This window comes from Sus scrofa, chromosome 1 (assembly GCF_054392235.1).
Source record: "Sus scrofa isolate SSC_HxYL_T2T_F1_AM1 chromosome 1, Sscrofa_HxYL_maternal_Yorkshire_Landrace_v2.0, whole genome shotgun sequence".
Taxonomy (NCBI): domain Eukaryota; kingdom Metazoa; phylum Chordata; class Mammalia; order Artiodactyla; family Suidae; genus Sus; species Sus scrofa.
In genome coordinates, this window is record NC_139383.1 from 119,975,489 (window position 1) to 119,997,860 (window position 22,372).

A 22,372-nucleotide genomic window follows, 5' to 3' on the forward strand; every position below is an offset into this window, starting at 1 on the left:
AGGTAAATAGTTAAGAAGAGGTCATACTCGATTAGAGTAGGTCCTAAACCCAATCAATGGCTGGTGTCCTTCTAAGAAGGCAGCCTGGTGAAGACATACAGGGAAGACAGTGTGATAACAGAGCCAGAGATCAGAGTGATGCAGCCACAACTCAAATGTGGTTTTTTAAATTACTGCAGCCCTGGGAAACTAATCTGCCCCCAGCCCACTTTCATAGCTGGGAAAAACAGGCTCTCTTGCCCCTATGAAGATGCTGCCCCAAGTCACACATCACCCTCTCTGTTCATCTATACACCTTGCTCCTTCCCACCCCCTGGCTCTGGTTCACCCTCTGCATAGCCCCATCTCCTTATCCACCAAATCTAATTCCTGCAAGGCCTGGCTCAAGGCCTCATTCCTCATCAGGCTCAAACTAACTATTTTAGGGTGTCCTTCTGCTTCTCCATTAATCGTTTAGCCAATGGTCTGGGCATACTACTGTCAATTTTGACTCCTCTCCAAATTCCAACCTCTTGCCATTCCTCCAGATGTCCCCTGCTCCCCTAGCCCTGGAAGGCTCTGTACCCAAGAGATACTCACTGACTTTGTGCTGAATGTGTGCTACATGTCGGGTGGATCAAAAAGCCAGACCAAAGATCATACAGCTTTTCACCTAGCCCTCAAAGGCTTGCTCCAATGCTGGAATGCAGATGCAGACATGCTGAACATGTAAGAGGGGCTTAGGAGGTGGTTTGGCATAGTAGAAGACAGATTTCACCTTGGAGACCCAAGGTGGCGATCCAAAGCCTTTGCTACTTATAATGTGTTTTAATTAAAAGTGTTGAAGGCAAATGTCTTCCTCTTACATTGGCAGCTCTTAATTTGGATGCCCAAGTTTGTGCTTGCATGCCCCTGTTAGACCGTTGGTTCCATCCAGGTACACTACCTTCATGGGCAACAGGAAGGTTAGACCTGCTGCTGGGGCTTGAATTCCTCTTTTTTTTTTTTTTTTTTTTTTTTTTAAGGGCTATAACCATGGCATATGTAGGTTCCCAGGCTAGAGTTCGAATTGGAGCTGTAGCTGCCAGCCTACACCACAGCCACAGCAACGTAGGATCCGAACCTTGTCTGTGACCTTCATCACAGCTCACAGCAATGCCAGACCCTTAACTCACTGAATGAGGTCAGGGATCAAACCCGCATCCTCATGCATACTTGTTGGATTCGTTTCTGTTGAGCCACAATGGGAACTCCCTTGAAATCATTTTCAAAAATTTTTATTAAACTATAGTTGATTTATAGTGTTGTGCCAATTTCTTCTGTATAGCAAAAATGCATAGTATGAGGCCACACACAGAAAGAGCACAGATTTTTAAAATACATAAGTAATCCTTGATGAATCACCTGACTTCTCTGAGCCTCAGGTTTCTCCTCTGGAAAATGAGGTCATAATATTGACTTTGTATCTGACATCCATCAATATTGTTGTCTTTCTACTTTTCTCCTGAAAAACCTATGCTCTAGCCACAGGAACTCATTTGATATTCCCCACACAACTTGTTATTCTTTTTGCCACCAATATTCACACTCCGCCTATACTTCCCTGCCTAGGGAAACACTGCTCATTTCTGAGTTTACCCCAATCTCATGTTCTCTGGTACATCTTCTCCATACTTCAGTCTTTAAGTTAAAAATTAGTCACTGAGCTGGAGGGAGTGTGGAGAAATGGGAACCCTCCTGCACTGTTGGTGGGAATGTAAATTGGTACAACCACTATGGAACACAGTATGGAGGTTCCTTAAAAAACTAAAAATGGAACTACCAATTAATCCAGAAATCCTACTCCTGGGCATATATCCAGATAAAACTATAATTTGAAACGGTATACATGCACCCTATGTTTATAGCAGCACTATTCCCAATAGCCAAGACGCGAAAGCAACTTAAATGTTCATTGACAGATTAATGGATTAAGATGTGGTGTGTATGATGTAGCAATCCCACTCTTGGGCATATATCCAGACAAAAGTTTCCTTGAAAAAGGCACATGCACCCGCATGTTCATTGCAGCACTCTTCACAATAGCCAAGACATGGAAACAACCTAAATGTCCATCGACAGAGGAGTGGATTAAGAAGATGTGGTGTGGAGTTCCCGTCGTGGCGCAGTGGTTAACGAATCCGACTAGGAACCATGAGGTTGCGGGTTCGGTCCCTGCCCTTGCTCAGTGGGTTAAGGATCCGGCGTTGCCGTGAGCTGTGGTGTAGGCTGCAGACACGGCTTGGATCCCATGTTGCTGTGGTTCTGGCATAGGCTGGCGGCTACAGCTCCGATTCGACCCCTAGCCTGGGAACCTCCATATGCCGCGAAAAGATCTATGAGGAAAACTACAAAACTCTGATAAAGAAATCAAATAAGATATGAATAAATGGAGAGATAGTCTATGAACTATAGGAGTAGTCAATATTGTGAAGACTCTAGTTCTCCCACTTAAATTGATTCATGTAATCTCAATAAAAATCCTAACAATTTATTTAAAAAAAAAAAAAAAAAAAAAAGAAGATGTGGTGTGTATATACACAATGGAATACCACTCATCCATAAGAAAGAGCAAAATAATGCTCTCTCCAACATGGATGGAGCTAGAGACTTTCATACTAAGTGAAGTAAGTCAGAAAGAGAAAGACAAATACCATATGATATCACTTATAGCTGGAATCTAATATATGGCACAAATGAATCTTTCCACAGAAAAGAAAATCATGGACATGGAGAACAGAACTTGTGCTTGCCAAGGGGGGAGGGGAAGAGAGTGGGATAGACTGGGAATTTGGGATTAATAGATGTAAACTATTGCCTTTGGAATGCGTAAGCAATGAGATCCTTCTGTATAGCACTGAGAACTATATCTAGTCACTTATGATGGAGCATGATAATGTGAGAAAAAGGAATGTATACATGTATGTGTGGCTGGGTCACCTTGCTGTAAAGTAGACAATTGACAGAACACTGTGAACCAGCTATAAAGGAAAAAATAAAAACCATTATTTTAAAAAAATATTACTCAGCCATAAAAAAGAATGAAATAATGCTATGTGCAGCAACATGGATGGACCTAGAGATTATCATGTGAAGTAAGGCAGAAAGAGAAAGACAAATACCTATATCTCTTGTATGTAGAATCTAAAATACCAACTTACCTACAAAACAGAAACAGACTCAGGAGGATAGACTTATGGTTGCCAAGAGGGAAGGAGTTTGGGGAAGTGACGGATTGGGAGTTTGGGGTTAGCAGATGCAAGCTATTATATGCAGAACAGATAAACAACAAGGTGCTACTGAATAGCACAGGGAACCAATATCCAGTATCCTGTGACAAACCATAATGGAAAAGAATATGAAAAAGAAGATAACTGAATCATTTTGATGTACACCAAAAATTAACACAGTAGTGTAAGTCAACTATACTTCAATAAAATAAATTTTAGAAAAGAAATGAGGACAACTACATTGTAACATAATATTATACATCAATTATACTTCAATAAAAAAAGGAAGAAAAAAACTGGAATTAGTCATCAGGCATCACACGAGGCTAGGAGCTGAGAATTCAGCAGTGATCAAGGTAGACAAGACCCTAACTCTCATAGAGGTAATTTTTTAAAAACAGACTATTTTTTTTAGAGCAGTGTAAGGTTCACAGCAAAAATGAGGGGAAGGTAGAGAGAATTCCTATATACCTCTGCCCCCATATCTATGTAGTCTATCGTATTTTCTACATCCCCTCCCACCCTCAGAGTGGTATATTTGCTGTAATCATTGAAACTATATAACACATCTTTATCACCAAAGTCCATATTTTACATTAAGTTTCACTCCTGATGTTGTACATTCTGTAGCTTTTGACAAATGTATAATGACATGTATCCATTACAGTATCATACAGAGTAGTTTCATGGCCCTAAAAGTCCTCTGTGATCCAACTATTCATCTCTCCCTCCCACTAACCCTTAGCAACCACTGATCTTTTTACTGTCTCCATAGTTTTGCTTTTTCCAGAATGTCACATAGTTGAAATTACACAGTATGGAGCCTTTTCAGATAGTTTCTTTCATTTAGTAATATGTAATGAGGTTTTATCCCTGTCTTCCTGTGGCTTGATAGCTCATTTCTTTTTGACATGGAGTAATAGTCCATTGTCTTTATATACCACAGTTTATTTATCTGTTTCCTGGCTAAAGGACATCTTGTTGCTTCCAAGTATCAATGATTTTAAATAAAGCTGCTATAAACATCCATCTGTATGCAGGTTTTTATGAGGACAAAAGTTTTCGACTCCTTTAGATACATACCAAAGACCACAGTTGCTAGAAGGTAGGGTAAAAGTATGTGTGGTTTTGTAAGAAATAGCCAAATTATCCTCCAAAGTGGCTGTACCACTTTGTATTCCCACCAGCAAAGAGAGAAAGAGTTCCTGTTGCTCCACATCCTTGTCAGCATTTGGTGTTGTCAGTGTTCTGGACTTTGGCCATTCTAATAGGCAGGTAGTGGTATTTCATTATTGATTTAATTTGCATTTCTCTAATGTATCTTTTCATGTCAGATAATATTTTAGGGCTAGCAAGTCTCTCCTCTCTGCAGAGCACAGTGCTCTCCAGAAGCTCCACGCATCACTTTATCATTGCTGTCTCCTGTAGACCAGCAGACACTGGAGCAGGCCCATCAACTTTCATTTTCTCATTCCCCAGAGCACTTGGCACATGGTGCTCAGTAATTATATGTGAGTTGCTTGCATGTTGAATGATTAGTTGAACATTTGAGCAGCATGCCGGTTTCGAGAATTCATGGCAATGGTAAAAATATATGGAGCAGCATTTGTGAAGTGATAAGCAACAGGCATGTTATGTCAGTGTCTGGATCAAGTGCTGCTTTCAAAAACTGCAAGTTGACTTCTGGCCAGAGCCCTCTTGGAAGTTTCCTTATTCTGCAAGTGCAGCTCTTTTCCTCTGCTTGACAGGGGAATGTATTGAGTGCTCCCAGATGGGCCTTTCCCCAAACAGGGCCCACTGGGGCCCAAATGAATCAGGTTGAAGGAGGGTGAGCAGAGTCAGCAGCAAGAGGGAGACTCAGCTGCAAGGTCAAACCTCATCTGAAAACAGACACGCCAGCAGACAGGCAGTTTTTCCTTGGATCATTGTACAAGGAAAAGGGATGTTTCCTTCCTTTGCTGGTGAATAGCTTCTCACTATATGACTACAAAATATTATCATTATTAATTCCATCTCCCACCTAAGATCAGACCTAGGATAATTGTGGAAAAAGCTTGGAACCCAGTGTTAGAAGACCCAGTTCTAGTCTTAGCACCACCCTGAACAATTCAAATGACCCCTGACTCCTAACCTCTCTGTGCCTCAGTTTCCAGATCAAATAAAATGGACATGATGAAAACTTCTTCCTGAGTTTGTGGTCATGAAGAAGTATGGCAGTTAACTTGAAATGCTTTGGAAAGTATCATTCTACAGAAGCAAAGCATTAATATTTCCCTCTTAGAAGCAAGTTCTGAAAGGGACCCCTTTCCTACTTGGCATCCTTTTCTCTGTCTCTGCTGCTGGAAGAAGCACCTAAAAATGAGAATAAAAGAGCAGGCTTAAGAGAACTAATGGCCTCTATGAAAGGAAAGAAGGGAAGAAGCTAGAAAACGAAGGAGCAAACAATTGAGCACAAGGGCACCGCGAAGCTCCTGACTTCATTATGATGTTTTGCATCATTCAAAGTACATTCCCTATGCTCAGAGAGCTGGTTGAGTCTATTCATGTTGGATAGGCATTCTGTTCCATTTGGGTGATGAACAAACTGAGACCTAAAGAGGGTAAGTGACTTGTATGAAGTTCCTGGAAGTTCAGAGTCGAGTAGGAACTAGAATAAAAGTCTCCCCGATCCCAGCCTGGAACTTTTTCCAGTACAGCCCGCCATGCTGCAAGATGGGGCAAGAAAGAGCATGCCCTTGTTCTACAGCACCTGAACTGAGAAGGATCCTGGGAGGTAGTCTTAGCTTCTGGAAGTTTAGCAGCCCACTTTGGGATCATAATGAAGCTCCGTAAAACCAGCTTCCAAGAAAATCCATGCACCTCACTCCAACTTTCAGGATCAATTTCAGGGGCTTGTGTGAAGCCATTGTGTAGATCTGGAGTTTGGGTGCTCTTTTTGGGTATACATAGAGGTATATTCTAAGAAAAAGGTGAAACATTACTATCTTATTAGGGGATATCACTGATATGTAAAGGAGTCATTTTGGTTTTTTCCACTTAAAATACTTCAACTAACACATATATTTCAAAAAGGAACTGATTTTGAAAATGAGAAAATAACAAATAGACTTTCATCCAAGAATCCTGTACCAAGGACTGCCAAACCTTTAGCAATACACATCTAAATTTTAAAAGGGTTCAACGTGGCCCAAAAGATTATAAATTTTAAAAATTGCTGTTGTAATTACTATTATTGCTTTTTTTAAAATTATTACTGTTTCTGTAATACTTGTCACTCTTTCTCTCCAAATCTAAAATTGTACCTAAGATATAATAGATAGGGAAGTGACATGTCAAATTCTGAGATTTTCCAAACTCTGCACAAGAAAGCATCAGCCAGTGGTTTAAAAGGTCAAGGGCTACTAACAAGAATTGTTCGGTCTCCTGTTTGTAACTTGAAATGATGAGAAGTTCAGAATAAATTACAGTTGTGTTTTATTCCTTACAACCCAGTGTAAATTCCTATAGCCACTTCTTTAAGACATGAGTCCAAACACTTCTGTGCCATTTTTTATGCGTATCCTAATGGAAATTCATTTTTTAAAAAAAGCGCTGAGAAACATCCTGGTTCAGTGGTGTTTGAGCTTCATCATCAGAGATGTGCTCGGTTCATTTAATGTGAGATCTCTTTACTGAGTAGAAATTCTTTAAAAACTGAGTATTTATAAAAATCTTGCCCAAAGTTAGGTCCTTCACTTGCAGGGCTAATGTGCAGCCCCTCTGGACTCTTTCCAGGGTTTCAGTCCTTTGCCTCAAGCCTGGACATGCCTCTGGAACCCCTCATTTAACATATCTAGAATGGAGTTCCCATCGTGGCTCAGCATTAACAAACCTGACTAGTACTCTTAGGGATGCGGTTTCAGTCCCTGGCCTGGCTCAGTTAATTAGGGCTCCTGCATTGCTGTGAGCTGCAGGATAGGTTGCAGATGTGGCTCACATAACATGTTGCTGTGGCTTAGGCTGGCAGCCCCAGCTCCAATTTGACCCCTAACCTAGGAACTTCCATGTGCTTTGGGTGCAGTCCTAAAAAGAAAAAAAAAAAAAGTATCTGAAGCTGGCGATTTTTTTCCCCTTGAAACATAGCTCAGTTCATATTGAAGTACCATATCTGCTCAGGCATGCAGCTGACAAGCCCTGAAGATACCTTGGGTGCTCCCATCCCTGTTCCCTACCCACCTCTGTTCACTCCAGCCAGTCGCCAGGTCCTAAGTTGTCCCTCTTCATAGCATCTCTCAGCTGCGCATCATCTTCATTCTCACAGAGGCCCTCTAAGCTCCTGCCTGGACCGAGGGTACTGATTTGCCCATGTCTGATATCACTGTGCTTCTTCTTAATAGTATCCCTTCGAATAAAGTCCAAAATGGAACAAGCAAATGGAACAGCTCTCTTCAGGTCATCCTGTGCTCAAAACCTTCAAAAGCACCCCAAATTGTGTCCAAAGTACTAAGCATCGTGTTCAGAGATTTCCAGGCCTGCTTCCTACCTATCTTCCCAGGGTTTTGTGCCTGCCCCCAATTACACACGCTAGACTCCAGTCACATCACATTTCTGGCTCCCATGCTTCTTTCTGCTTCACCCTTTGCTCTATTAGAGATGAGTTTGGGGAACTTCACTGCCTAGTTTTTCAAATTTCGCCCATTACATGCTGTCAGACTGGGCAAGGCACACAGCCTCTTGTTTGTAACGAGGGGATGAATACTGTGCTGTGAGGATGACTTAAGGAAGTAAAAAGCTTAACAGAGTGCCCAGCACACAGAAAGATAGACATAATTAACTGGTGTTATTGTTTCCTCCTCAATTTATTTTTATCCTAATTCTTGTCTTTTTTCAGTGCCAAACACACATTCCCCCATCTTTTGAAGTCTTCTCTTGTCCTCACAACTCAAAGGATCATCTTTCTCTAGTGAACTGTCCCACTGCAATTCCTTCGTCATGATGTACATGCCATTTTCTAACTCACGTTTATTTGTATCCACACATTATCTCCGCCCCCCAGATTGTAATTTTCTTTTAAAAGCAGGATTTATTCATGGCACTTGAGGGCCTGCAATGTGCTGGGCTCTATGCTTTAGCGCAAGATCAGCATCTCATGCCCCTCTTCCCACACTACCAGCATCTAGCGCAGTAAGATGTAGCTGGCGCTTAACAGATATTTCTGTTCTAAATGGATAATTATGCCCATTCAGCTTATGAATGATTTCTTTTCCCCAATATTGAGAAATTAGCAACTTTTTTTTAAAATTTTTATTTCCCCAATACAATTTTTTTTTATACTGTACAGCATGGTGACCCAGTTACACATGCATGTACACATTCTTTTCTCTCACATTCTCATGCTCCATCATAAGTGACTACACATACTTCCCAGTGCTACACAGCAGGATCTCATTGATAATTCATTCCAAAGGTAATAGTCTGTATCTATTAACCCCAAGCTCCCAAAGCAACTTATTTTAAAACAAAATTTTAAAATCCTATAATCCTAAGAGCTCCTACCTTTAAAATATTTTAAAAATTAGTTATTTTAATTAACAAAATTCCTAGGTTTTTTAGAACTTAAAAATACACATAGATTTATGGAGTATTGCTCATCAATAAAAAGGAATAAACTAATAATACATGCAACAAGTTGATCGGATCTTGATGGCATCATGCTAGATGAAAATGCCAGATCTCTAAAGGTAACGTTCTGTATGATTCCAGTTACACAACATTCTCAAAATGACAAAATTATTATTTTTTAGTGATTCAGCCTTTTTTATAGGTTATATCCCATTTAAAGTTCTTTTGAGGAGCTCTCGTTGTTGCTCAGTGGGTTAAGGATCTGACCTTGTCTCTGTGAGGATGCGGGTTCCATCCCTGGCCTGGCTCAATGGGTCAAGGATCCAGCTTTGCCATGACTGTGGCTGAGGCGTAGGCCCCTACTGCAGCTCTGATTCAACCCCCGGCCCAGGAACTTCCATATGCTGCAGGTAAGGCTGTAAAAAGGAAATAAACAAATGAAGTTATTTTAAAGTATTATTTCCTATGCTGAACTGCAGATCCTTGTGCTTAGTAGTTTTACCTCTTAACCCACTACCCCTATCACGCCGAACTCCTTTCCTCTCCCCACTGGTAACTACTAGTTTGCTCTCTGTATCTGTGATTTGTTTCTTTTTTGCCATATTAATTCGTTTCATTTTTTTTTATTATTTTATGGCCACACCCACAGCATATGGAAGTTCCTGGGCCAGGGATTGAACCTGAGCTACAGCTGTGGCAATGCCAGATCCTTTAACCCACTGCACCAGGTTAGGTTTCAAACCTCCACCTCTACCAGAGCTGCTGCAGAACTGCTACAGTCAGATTCTTAACACACTGAGCCACAGCAGAAACTCCTGTTTTATATTTTAAATTCCACATATAAATAATAGCATACAATATTTGTCTTTGTCTGACATCTCAGCCTAATACCCTCTTGGTCCATTGATGTTGCAAGTGGCAGAATTTCATTCTTTTTATGGCTGAGTAGTATTTCATTGTGTGTGTGTGTGTGTGTCTTTATCCTATCCATTCATCTGTTATGGACAATTAGATTGCTTCCATATCTTGACTGTTGTAAATAATACTTCTATGAATATTGGGGTACAGGTATCTTTAAATAAGCATTTTCATTTTCTAAAGATACATACCTAGAAGTGGAATTGCTGGATTATATGTAGTTCTATTTTTAGCTTTTTGAGGAACCTTCATACTGTTTTCCATAGTGGCTGCATCAATTTACATTCCCACCAACAGTGTAGGAGGGTTCCCTTTTCTCCATATTCTTGCCAACGTTAGTTATTTGTAGTCTTTTGGATGATAGCCATTCTGACAGGTGATTATCTCATTCGGTTTTGATTTGCATTCTCTGATGATTAGTGATGTTATTTATGTACCTTTCCTGTCCCTCTGGCTATTTGCATATCTTCTTTGAAAAAAATGTCAAAATGACAGAATTATTGAGATGGAGAACAGATTAGTGGTTGTCAGGGGTTAGAGATGGTGAAAAGTGGATGGGTTTGATAAAAGGTGGTACAAGGGAGGTCTTCTTGGTGATGTTCTGTATCTTGATTGGGGTGATGAGTGCAAGAATCTGCACATGAGGAGTTCCCACTGTGGCTCAGCGGTAACAAACCCAGTTAGTATCCATGATGATGCCAGTTCAATCTCTGGCCCTGCTCAGTGGGTTAAGGATCCGGCATTGCCATGAGCTGTGGTGAAGGTCACAGATGTGGCTCAGATTCCGCATTGCTGTGGCTGTGGCGTAGGCCGGCAGCTAGAGCTCCAATTCACTCCCTAGCCTGGGAACCTCCATGTGCCACAGGTGCAGCCCTAAAATAATAATAATAATAAAAGACCAAAAAAAAAAAAGAATTCTACACATGAGGTAAAATAACAAACCTATGTATACATACATTGGAACAATGTCAATTCCCTGATTTCAGTATTTTGCTACAGTTACATAAAGTGTGACCATCAGGGGAAACTGGGTAACAGGTACACTGGACCTCTCTATACAATCTTTGCAACTTGCTATGAATCTATAATCATTTCAAAATTAAAAGTTAAAAAACTGTACAGGTTTAAATTAGGAGGTGATCTGGGTTCTTCTGAGAAATTAAAAGGAATCACCAAGTTTTCTAGGCACCTGTGGGACTGGGCCTTCATTGGAGGCATAGGCAACTTCATGGGAGTCTCTTCTCTTGGTCATGAGGTCACTGCTCATCAGTGGTACTTTTTTTTTTTAACTTGAAGTATAGCTGATTTACAATGTTGTGTTAATTTCTGCTATACAGCTAAGTGATTCAGTTTTACATATATATATATATATATATACATACATATATATACATATACACTCTTTTTTAAAATATTCTTTTCCATTATAGTTTATCATAGGACATTGAATATGGTTGTTTGTGCTATAGAGTAGGACTCCTCCACTTACAATAGCTTACATCTGCTAACCCCAACATCCCACACCATCCCTCCTCCAACCCCTTCCACCTTGGCAACCACAAGGCTCTTTCTTATCTGTGAGTCTGTTTCTGCTTTGTAGATAGGCTCATTTATGTCATATTTTATTTTTTTAATTTAATTTTTTGGCCATGCCCAAGGCATGCAGAAGTTCCTAGGCCCAGGATTGAATCAGTACCACAGCTGTAACCAGAGCCATAGCAGTGAAAATGCCAGATCATTAACCCACTGAGCCATGAGGGAACTCTCCATATTTTAGATTCCAGATATAAATGAGATCATATGGTTTTTGTCTTTCTCTTTCTAATTTACTTCACTTAGTTTGATTGTCTCTAGGTGTATCCAAGTTGCTGCAAATGGCATTATTTCATTCTTTTTTATGGCTGAATATTATTCCATTACATATATGTGTGTGTGTGTGTGTGTGTGTGTGTGTGTGTGTGTGTGTGTGTGTGTGTGTGTATACACACACACACACATCTTTCACTGTTCATCTATCGATGCACATTTAAGTTGCTTCCATGTCTTGGCTATTGTAAATAGTACTGCAGTGAACATGCAGGTGCATGTATCTTTTTGAATTACAGTTTTGTCTGGATATATTTCTACTCAGGAGTGGGATTGCTGGATCATATAACTCTATTCTTAGTTTTTTAGGGAACCTCCATGCTCTTTTTCCATAGTGGCTGTACCAACTTCCATACCCAGTGTAGGCAGCTTCTCTTTCCTCCACATTCTCATCAGAAGTAGTCTTGTCACAATACTCCTGTCTATCCCTGTCACTCCTTTCTTTTGGTACACATTTGCCTGCCGTATGCACTCTCTTGATTCCTAATTTTCAACCTTTGTTATGTTTTATGTATATTTCTCACAAAGAGCATTTTTATTTGTTCTTACTGCAATTCGATACTCTATGCATGTGAAGATGTGCTAGCCTATTTACATAATGTATCAGTCAGCACTTAAGAAACAGAGTCAGATATATGTATTAGGAGATTAATTACAAGGAACTAGATCACAGTTACAGAGGCTGAAATTTCAGGGCAGCCTCCCAGAAAGGGCAGGTTGGAACTCTCAGGCTTGGACTGAAGCCGCTAGCCACAGACTGGTTTCCTCCTTTTTCGAGGAGCCTTACCTCTGATTGAATCGATCCTCACAGATTACTAGGATAATCTCTGTTATTTAGAGTCGATTGATTATGGACTTTAATCACATCTATGAGATATCATCATAGCAACATCTAGATAGTGTTTGAATAAGTGTGGTTTGTAGCCTAGTCAAGTTGATACATAAAACCAGCCCTTACAACTAGAATATTGTTGTCATTAACCTGTTTGGATCAATTTCTACCATCTTAACTGGATTTTCTCTTTACTAGGTTTTTTATTGTTGCTGCTTCTCCTCCTCTTCCCTTTCCCCTTTCTCTTCCTCCTAACTCCATCTCCTTTCCCTCCTTCTTTCTTAATTCCATGCCTTCTGTTGAACTGTGAGTTTCTCAGTTACCTTTTAGCTGTTTTCTAGTTGGCAAGTTATAAATTTTGATTCCTTATGTGATTGCCCTTAAATGGTTAAGAACCATGGATGGGTTCCCTTTTCTCCACATCCTCATCAGAAGGACTTTTGTCATCACAATACTTAAATTTTTTAGACCCATATCTAACTTTGTGTTTTTTGAACCAAACCTAGAATTAATCATCTTTATTCACCCAAACAATAATGAGGAAAATAGAATGTTCTAATTATTTCTGAATGACTCCCCCCTTAACAAAATAATTCATGTTTCATTGCCTTATTTTAAGCCCCTATATTAGTTATTTTTTCACTGCCAAGTGTCATTTTTATTTATGAAATCCTTACTAATATTTTGCTCATCATCACCACATGGGTTCTGTTTATTCCTTCTAGATTCTCTTTCACTCATCAGAAAGTTCTTTCAATAGTGATAAAAATCACTTTGTATTTTTTAAAAGACATTTCATCTTCATTCTTGAGTGTTAATTCAATTAAGTGTAAGATTCCAGATTGGCTGTTATATTTTTCCCTTGACATTTTAAGGCACTGTTCTTTTTTTCTTCCAGATTACCTTTGGACTAATGAGAAGCCCAATGTCAACTTGATTTTTTTTTCCTCATAAATTACCTGTCTTATTTCTTCTGGTGGTTTTTAAATTTTTTTCTTTATATTTGATATACTACGGTTTCTCTCTGTCTCTATCTCTGTCTATCTCTCTCTCTCTCTGTCTATCTCTGTCTCTCCTGCCACTGCCTTCCAGTTTAGTTGTCTTCGATTTGGGATTTTATGTGTGACTTTTTAATCTAAAAACTCATGGCTTACTACACAATTCTCTACCAACATATTTGCATGTTACCGCTCCTGCATGCCTTTCCCTCCTCTACTGGGAGTCTTTTAGACAGAGATTTCTTATTCTATCCTTCACATCTCTCATTACCTCTTTCTTATCATACATCTTTTGAGGTCTCTAAGTTGCATTCTTAAATTCATCTTCCACTTTATTAATTCTTGCTTTGGTCTACTTGACAGGTTCTGTTGAATTTTACAATTATGATAGCAGTATTTTTCGTTTCTAGAATATATGCTTATCTTCAAGGCTGCTTACTCTGTTTTCATCATGTCTTTTTCTAACATGATGAGTTCAGTTGATTCATTTATCTCTTTGATCATTTTTTAACATAATCATTTTGAAGTCCTTTGGAAGCTGCTGTTTTCTTTAGTTTCTCGACTGAAAATTTTCTTGTTTGTTGTGTCTGTTGGCTCTCTCTTATAAGAGTGGGATTCCTGATGTGCTTCATATCTATTTACTGTTAGCTTAGGTTCAACAGTCATCTCCCATGGTAATTCCTCAGTAGTGCCCTGGATTGTGGAGGTGATCTCACCCAGCAGTTAAGCATTTGCTTCTAAGAGTGCCCTCCAGATTTATCAAGTCTGGAATATTTAAAAATTGTTTTATAATAAGATACTTCAAGCATACAAAAGATAGAAAGAATAGTATAATAGTATAGCCTTTCTTTAGCTTAAGAAATAAAATATTACAAATACTTATGTTCTTTCAGTTGGGATTTCCCACTACCTCCTACCTCCAGAGATAAACACTGTGCTGAATTTGATGGGTTTCAGTCCCTTACACATCCATATATTCCTCCAGATCATATGAAGGGTTGCTTTGTATCTTTTGAAACTTTATAAAATGGTATACACAGTCTCCTCTTGCTACTTTCATTTTCAATTAAGATTTTTATTTAATCATGTTAATAATACATAAATCTTTAGTTTATATATTTTCAGTTTATATATTCCATGGCATGGGCATACTATAATTTAATTATTCATTCCACAGTTTATATATATATATATATTTAGATTATTCCTAAATTTTGCAATTACCAAAAATGCCACTGTCAGCTTTGCTCTGCATGCCAACTTGTACACACATGCAAGAGTTTTTCCAGAGAAAATCCCCAGGAAAAGAATTTTTGGATAATAGGATATCTTTTCTGTCCACTTTAATAGATTTTGTCAAACTGCTTCCCAAAGTTACACCTAATTTACCCTTCTACCACTTACAAATACCATTTCACCTGTCTCTTCATCTTCACTAATTCCTAGAATCATCAACATGTTAACATTTCCCATTCTTATGGGTTTAAACTCATATCCCCTTGTCATTTTCACTTGTGTTTTATTTCTCTAGTCCCCAGTAAGAGGGACCATCTTTCCACACTTGTACCTTTGCTGTTTGAGTTTCTCCCTTTCATTCCAGTTCTCTCAACTTCTTTTCTTTTTGAGTTTGCATTACATTACAATTAGCAGGATGTGAATTCCCAGTAGTGTGCATTGAAAATATCTCCTCCAGTCTCACTTGTGACTTTGAGTTTATAGAAGTTTTCTTCTTTCTTTCTTTCTTTTTTTTTTTTTTTTTTTGTCTTTTTAGGGCTGTACCACCTGCAACATATACGGAGGTTCCCAGCCTAGGGGTCAAATTGGAACTGTAGCTGCCAGCCTACAGCAGAGCCACAGCAACACCAGATCCAAGCCACATCTGTGACCTACAGCACAGCTCATGGCAATGCTGGATCCTTAACCCATGACTGAGGCCAGGAATTGAACACACATCCTCATGGATACTAGTCAGATTTGTTACTGCTGAGCCATGATGGGAACTTCCAAAGTTTTCATCTTAATATAGTAAAAGCTCTCAATCTATTTAGTTTAACATTTCTACTTATTTGCCTGGTTAAAAAATCTTGCCACACTTTGAGTCATAAAAATACTTTCCCACTTTTTTTTAATTTTGAAGTTTTGCTATCTAAATTTAACACTTAAAACCACATGGAATTTATTTCAAGTATGGTAAGATAAGATTCAATTTTATTTTTATATATGAATTATTAATTATGCCAGTAATTTGATTAAATTTTCTTTTTTTCTAACTGCTCTACAGTTCTACCTCTATCATGGATCAACTTTGCATTCATATATAGGTCTGTTTCTTGCCTTTTATTCTTTTCCATTTGTTTATCTGTCTTCTATGTGCCAATTTAATTATTGTAGTTTATAAACACATTTTATATCTTTTATAATAAACCCTGTTCAACCCTATTCTTCTTCAAAGTTACCTTAGCTATTTGGGGCACATTGCCTTTCCATATAAATTTTGGAGCCATATTATCAAGTTCTACCAAAGAACTGTGCATGGAATTGCATGGAAATATTAGTGTAAATTATTCATTTTACACCAATTATACTATTTAATTATATACATTAGCGTAAATTATGATATTGAGTCTTCAAAATTTTTGATAGCTCAAATTGCTGATTCTCGAGCCTCACCACAGATCTGCTGAGTCAAAAACTGCATTTGAACAAGATCATATGCATATTAAAGTTTGGGAAACTCTGTTGTAATCCGTAAACATGGAAGCCCTCTCTAGTTATTTGGATCTTTATAAATTTATCTGCAAGTTCTTGTACCTCTTTATTAGAGTTAGTGCTAGATACTTTATTTTATGATCAATGATACACTCCAAGTATATTCTATAGGTATTACAGATGTATAAAAATACAGTTGATGTTTGTATATCAAACTTCTATGTGTTTTGTTTTACTGACTTTCTTAAAATTCACTAATCCTTTCTTCTACTGTGTTTTATCCACTACTAAGACAATCTATTAAATTATTATTAGTTACTATACTTTTATATCTAAAATTTCTATTAAATTCCTTTTTTACAGATTTTTCTGATGCATCCTCTAATGAAATGCTCTATTTTCCCTTCTCTTTTTCTAGATCATACAGTTATATTGCGATCACTTGTGGGGCTATTGCTATTGTTATATTTTTAACTTTGTTTTGGTCATTTGATCTTCTTTCTAGCTTTCTGTGGTAATTTTTTATTGAATGTTGGACATTGTATATAACAATAAAAAAAAGTAAAGACTCTAGGTGATGTTATCTTTCTAGAGAGAGGTTTTAATTTTTTTCTGGCAGGTGGACAGAATACAGGCAGATCACTTTGATGAGTTGAAGCTCGGCTTCAGGCTTTGTCGAGAATAAGGGACTCTATTTTCAATTTGCTTTTTATCCTCAGGTACAGATCTGACTCCTCGAGCATCCCCTTCAGGTGTCTCAGTGAAATGCCGGGCATGTTCACCAAGGCCTTTCTACTTCAGTAGATCCCAACTCCAACCTCTTTTTCTCCAACCAAAACCTCTTCTCAAGCGCACAGAAGTTGCTTGCCGCTTGGATTCTTGGCATCTTGCCCAGTGCATGTGCAGCTTTGGAGTTGAAAAACAGCCCTAAAGAAAGTACCTCAGAATTTTATGCTGACTTCTGTGCAGTTCCCACTTGGAGATCTGGACTTCTCAAGTCCTGGCCACCTGGGTCATCCAAACTCTTCCGCTCAGTGAGACCTTCACAAACCTCAGACTGCTTCTTTTTACATCCCTTCTTTATTCCACAAATCAGCAAATCCTCTTAAGGATGGAGGCTGATGTGATGTTGCCCTCAATGGGCTTACCTTCTCTTTAAGATCTTGCATTCTCATGTCCTGTCTACCTTGGTTGATCTCTAATGACTTCAAAAGGTTCTTTTTTACTTTTACCCAGTGTAATTATTCTTGAATAGTTATTATTGGTTGTAGAGTTGTGTAACATAATTTTTCCATCATAGACAAGAATAGAAGTAACTTTATACATAATTTTATTTCACTATTTTCTGATTTTTTTTTAGTAAATGCTTGAATCATTGGTTTCCTTTTTTGTTTGTTTGTTTTAGTAATAGCAGAATTTGTGGTGTAATGTTCTTATGTATATACACCAGTGTAGCTACACCCCTACAAGTTTGTATGTATTATTCCACTAATATTTGGTTCTAAATATTTTTAATTGCCCACTATGATTTATTCATTGATCTATGAGTTATTTAGAAGTGAAGTTTTAATTTCCCAAATATTTGAGATTAGGGTTTTTTTTTTTCTTATTGGTTTCCAAGTTATTTGCATTTTGTGCAGAATTATGATCTGTATGATGTAATTTCTTTGGAATTTATTGGGACTTCCTTTATGACCTTGTTTTGTGAGATGCGATTCTAGGTCAGTTTTCATAGAAGATCTACAAATCTTTGAATAGAATGTGTATTCTCAAATTGTTGGGTGTAAAGTTCTGTTTCAACTCACTCTGTTGAGCGTGATGATTGTATTGTTCAAATATTCCATGTTCTTATTAATTTCTAATTTCTAGAGTTCTCATCATAGTGAATTGCATATTAACAGTTCCTGCTAAGATTATGGATGATCCAGTTTTTCCGCATAACTATGTCAATATTTTTGATATTCGAATTTAAAATTATTATGGCTTTTTGGTGAATTACATTTTTACCATTTTGTAGACAATGTCTTTATCTCTAATAATGCTTTTAGTCTTAAAATTCCTTATATTTTTATAAAGTTATCAAGCCTTTATTTGATCAGTATTTTAATAGATATGTAGTATATGTATGTTCATATTTATTTTATTTTTTCATTCTTTTATTTTCAACCTTTCAGTTCATATGTAAGTACTCAATTCTTATTTTTTTAACTAATCTGACAATATATTTAATCACTGAGTTTAGGTCATTTATAATACATTTGGACACATTTATACTACATTATTATATTTTTAAATTTAATGTTTTTCCCTATCTTTTTGTCTCTTTCCTGGCTTTTCTTACAATTAGTTACGGTTTTAGAGGGAATTTTTCAGCCCCATTTTTCACCTCCGCTGGTTGGCAAATTATGAATTCTTTATTCTTCTAGTGGTTCTCTTAAAATTTTAGCAATGGACAATTTTAAGTTTGGATTCTGGAAAGAGATAGCCTTAAGTAATTTTAAGCCTAGGCCCCTGTGCCACTCAGGTAGTATAAATTTGGCCCATATCAGCATAGGGCAGCATAGGCTACCTACTTACTGGACTCCTTCTTTGTCAGCCATTCCCTGCCCCATCGCATCAAACAGGTACTGACAACACCATGGCCCCCCTACCATCGACTTCTTATTACTCTAATTTTGAATACCCTCCTTATTTATGGCATTTTGTCATTTTCATTTCTTGCCTTCATACTTCATCTTTAAAGTTTTTTCAGCATTCTATCCATAACATATCATATTTGAAGTGAGACAGTGGAAATCATGGTCAGCTCAGTGGACCCATCTCATTTCATTCTAGAAAACCCAAAAACTTGAAAAGTTTAGAAATGTTTCTCTTTGTTTGAAAGATCCTTCCATCTAAACCCCCTTACCATTCCAGAGTACTTCTGCTGCAGTATAGGGGAGGTGATAGTGTCACATAACTAAAAATTCAGTTAGTAGGTAGACAGAGTACTTCATTCTTTGTTAGGAAATTCATGTCCATTCTGGTTCTATCACTAACTTCATGACTTTGAGTAAGTTCTTGAATCTCTCTGAGATAAACTTTTTCCCTCATATATTGTGGCTAGTAATGCCTCCATCTACTTCCTATTTCAAAGAATTCCCTTGAATATTAAATAGAAGATTTAAAGATTAAATATCGTAAGTGAAAGTTCTTAAATTTTTTAGAACTGTCTATAGGCAGGTAATTACTGCTATTATTGTCACTATCAATGGCTAGTAATACAACATAAAGAAGAGTTGAAACTCTGGGAAGGCAACAAGTACATTTCAATTACCCTACAGCTTCAAGCATAGTGCCCTGAACAGAACAGACACTTAGAAATTATGAATGGATCAATGTACAGCAGAGAATCCAGAGCAAAATTTATAGACTAGTTTTTTATTTGTGTTTCAAAGTTAATGCTTTTAAAGTATTAGGTCAGGAAATATTGTCAGGGTATTGCTCCCCAGAGTAGAATACAAGCAAATCCAAACATATTTTCAGTTATTGGTAGACACTTAAGCTTTTAATAATGGGTAAAAAAAATATTTTGCAGAATCAATGATTGCCCTTGATAGCTGAAGTGCAATAATGCCTTAAATAATATATTAACAAATTGCTTGTTCTCTCTGATGTTTGCTGTTAATGGTTTTTAATTGCAATGTATGATTTTTAATTCATTTGCCCCCAGAAACCAGAAAAAAAAAGTGACTGTAAACATGGTTACTGCTACCAACCCCAGGAGTTAGTGAGGTACACTTCATGTTTCACCTATTTGTATGTTATAAATTGAATTCTCTGCGTGAGACCTTCAGACAAGTTCTTTATGATAGAAACCCAAAGCGAGAAAGTTGATTGCAGTAGCTACCCTGGGCAGAGTCTTTCTGAACAAGTTATTGCCCAGCATTGTTAAAAATGTACTTGTGGAATCTCAGTGTGATTTTTGGTCCCAGTGGAACATTTTAGGCACAAGCTTTGCCAGCAGGATGAGGGTACAATCTTAAGATCTCTCCATTAAATTTATAGATCTGCCCCAAATGTGGGAAGCTATCAGGGAAGCTGAGACTCTAACCATAATTAGTCTGTGTTCACCAGTGCCCATAAGTTACTTCTTGATGGGAATGTCAGAATCCCCATTACCTGGGGAGTGAAGGAGAGTTATTCACCTCCAGCCTTTATTCCACTTGTTTAAGCTCTACCCTGGTGAACCCAACCAATGCTCTTTTAAGTCCAGCAAGCTTTCCCTTCTTTTAGTCATCATCTGCCTTGGTATTAAATGCTATATAGGAGTTCCCATCATGGCTCAGCGGTAACAAACCCACCTAATATCCATGAGGATGTGAGTTCAGTCCCTGGCCTTGCTCTGATGTTTGCTGTTAATGGTTTTTAATTGCAACGTATGATTTTTAATTCATTTGCCCCCAGTTGGTTAAGGATTTGGCGTTGCCATGAGCTGTGGTATAGGTTGCAGACGTGGCTCAGATCTGGTGTTGCTGTGGCTGTGGTGTAGGCTGATTGCTGCAGCTCCAATTCAACCCCTAGCCTGGAAACTTCCATATGCCACAGGTATAGCCCTAAAAATAAAATAAAATAAAATAAAATAAAATAAAATAAAATAAAATGCCATCTAGTCCATACCAATTCCCACTCAACGATAAACAATGCTCCCCTTTGTTTTGTATCTAAACTCATTCTGCCTTGAGAGTCACCCACCATGTTGTTCTAACTTGGTTCTGATTCTTGTTCCACTCTCCCACATTAACTCCTTGCTCTGACAGCTCAGTTTATCTAGGGCCTTAGTGTGTTCTACTCATTCCCTCTTGTGTGCCTGGGGCTCTTCTAGCGAAAGCCCTCACTTTTGAAGGGCTCCACTTGGAACAGTGTGGGATGAAGGATATCCTTTGCCATACAGGTGAGCCAAATCAGTCTCGAATCACCTGGGTGGGGGATGTTGCTGTCCAATCTTACTCACATTCTACTTTCTTTATCTCTTTCAAACCTAGTCCAAATCCCACCTTTCACAGCCTTCTCCATGGGTTCCTTTTTCTTCTTAGTAGTTTTAAATCTACTAGATTATCTTAAAATAGATTTAAGATAAAACAGATAAAAGATAAAAACTTCCATATTGGGAATCAATAATTCCCAAACCTGAAAAAATATATCCCGCCCTTCCAGTGGGGAAAAAAGTCTCTCTTATCCTTAATGTTAACTAAAAGTATCTTTATCGGAGTTCCCGTCGTGGCGCAGTGGTTAACGAATCCGACTAGGAACCATGAGGTTGCAGATTCGGTCCCTGCCCTTGCTCAGTGGGTTAACGATCCGGCGTTGCCGTGAACTGTGGTGTAGGTTGCAGACGCGGCTCGGATCCTGCGTTGCTGTGGCTCTGGCGTAGGCCGGTGGCTACAGCTCTGATTCAACCCCTAGCCTGGGAACCTCCATATGCCGCGGGAGCGGCCCAAGAAATAGCAACAACAACAACAACAAAAAAGACAAAAAGACAAAAAAAAAAAAAAAAAGTATCTTTATGATGATACTTAAAATATACAGCCATAAAAGAGAATTCTTTACAATTTTACATGATATAAAAAGTTATAAATTACATCAAACTTCATAACCAAAATCAAGTTCACAGCATGTCATAGACAGTGTCCTTTTGCTGAATTAATTATGAGATAGATGTCATTTTGCTGAAACCAAATCAGCAACAACAATGTGACTGTGGTTCTGAGTGCCATAGTGTGAGTTCTTCTGGGCTCAGCCAATAATCTGTCACTTCTTAGCTCTGTCACTATAGACAGATAACTTCCCTGAGCCTCAGTTTTCTCATCTGTAAAGTTGGTCAAATATATCTGACCAATTGGTCAAATATGTAACTATAGGCATTTATGAAGAGTTAAATTAGATGTGCCTGTGAAGTGCTCTGTATAGTGTCTGACATATGATAGATGTTCAGAATTATTCCCTTTTATTATCATCATTATTAGAATTATGCTATGATTCTCATGTTATAATTTGGAAACACCTGAGTCTTAGTCAATTAAGTAACTGTCATTAGGCCATGCAAGATTCTTTATGTCAGAATGCTCTGGTAGGAGCCTGCAGTACAGAGAGGAAACATGGCAAATGTAGGCTTCCACGTGGTCCTAGATTGATTCCATTTGAACATTAATCCAAACACT

General features: G+C 38.0%; 1 long non-coding RNA gene across 3 annotated transcripts in view; it reads left to right on the top strand.

The window, feature by feature from the left end:
- LOC110260990 (uncharacterized) overlaps positions 1–21,712 on the top strand; it is a 523,917-nt gene extending 502,205 nt beyond the window's left edge. The window contains exon 9 of one of the 3 annotated variants that reach the window (XR_014810034.1): positions 16,892–21,712. This is a non-coding gene — a long non-coding RNA (uncharacterized LOC110260990). The remainder of the gene's footprint in view (positions 1–16,891) is intronic. The other 2 variants (XR_014810042.1, XR_014810043.1) reach the window with 2 other exon arrangements.
- Positions 21,713–22,372: the final 660 nt, after the last annotated feature.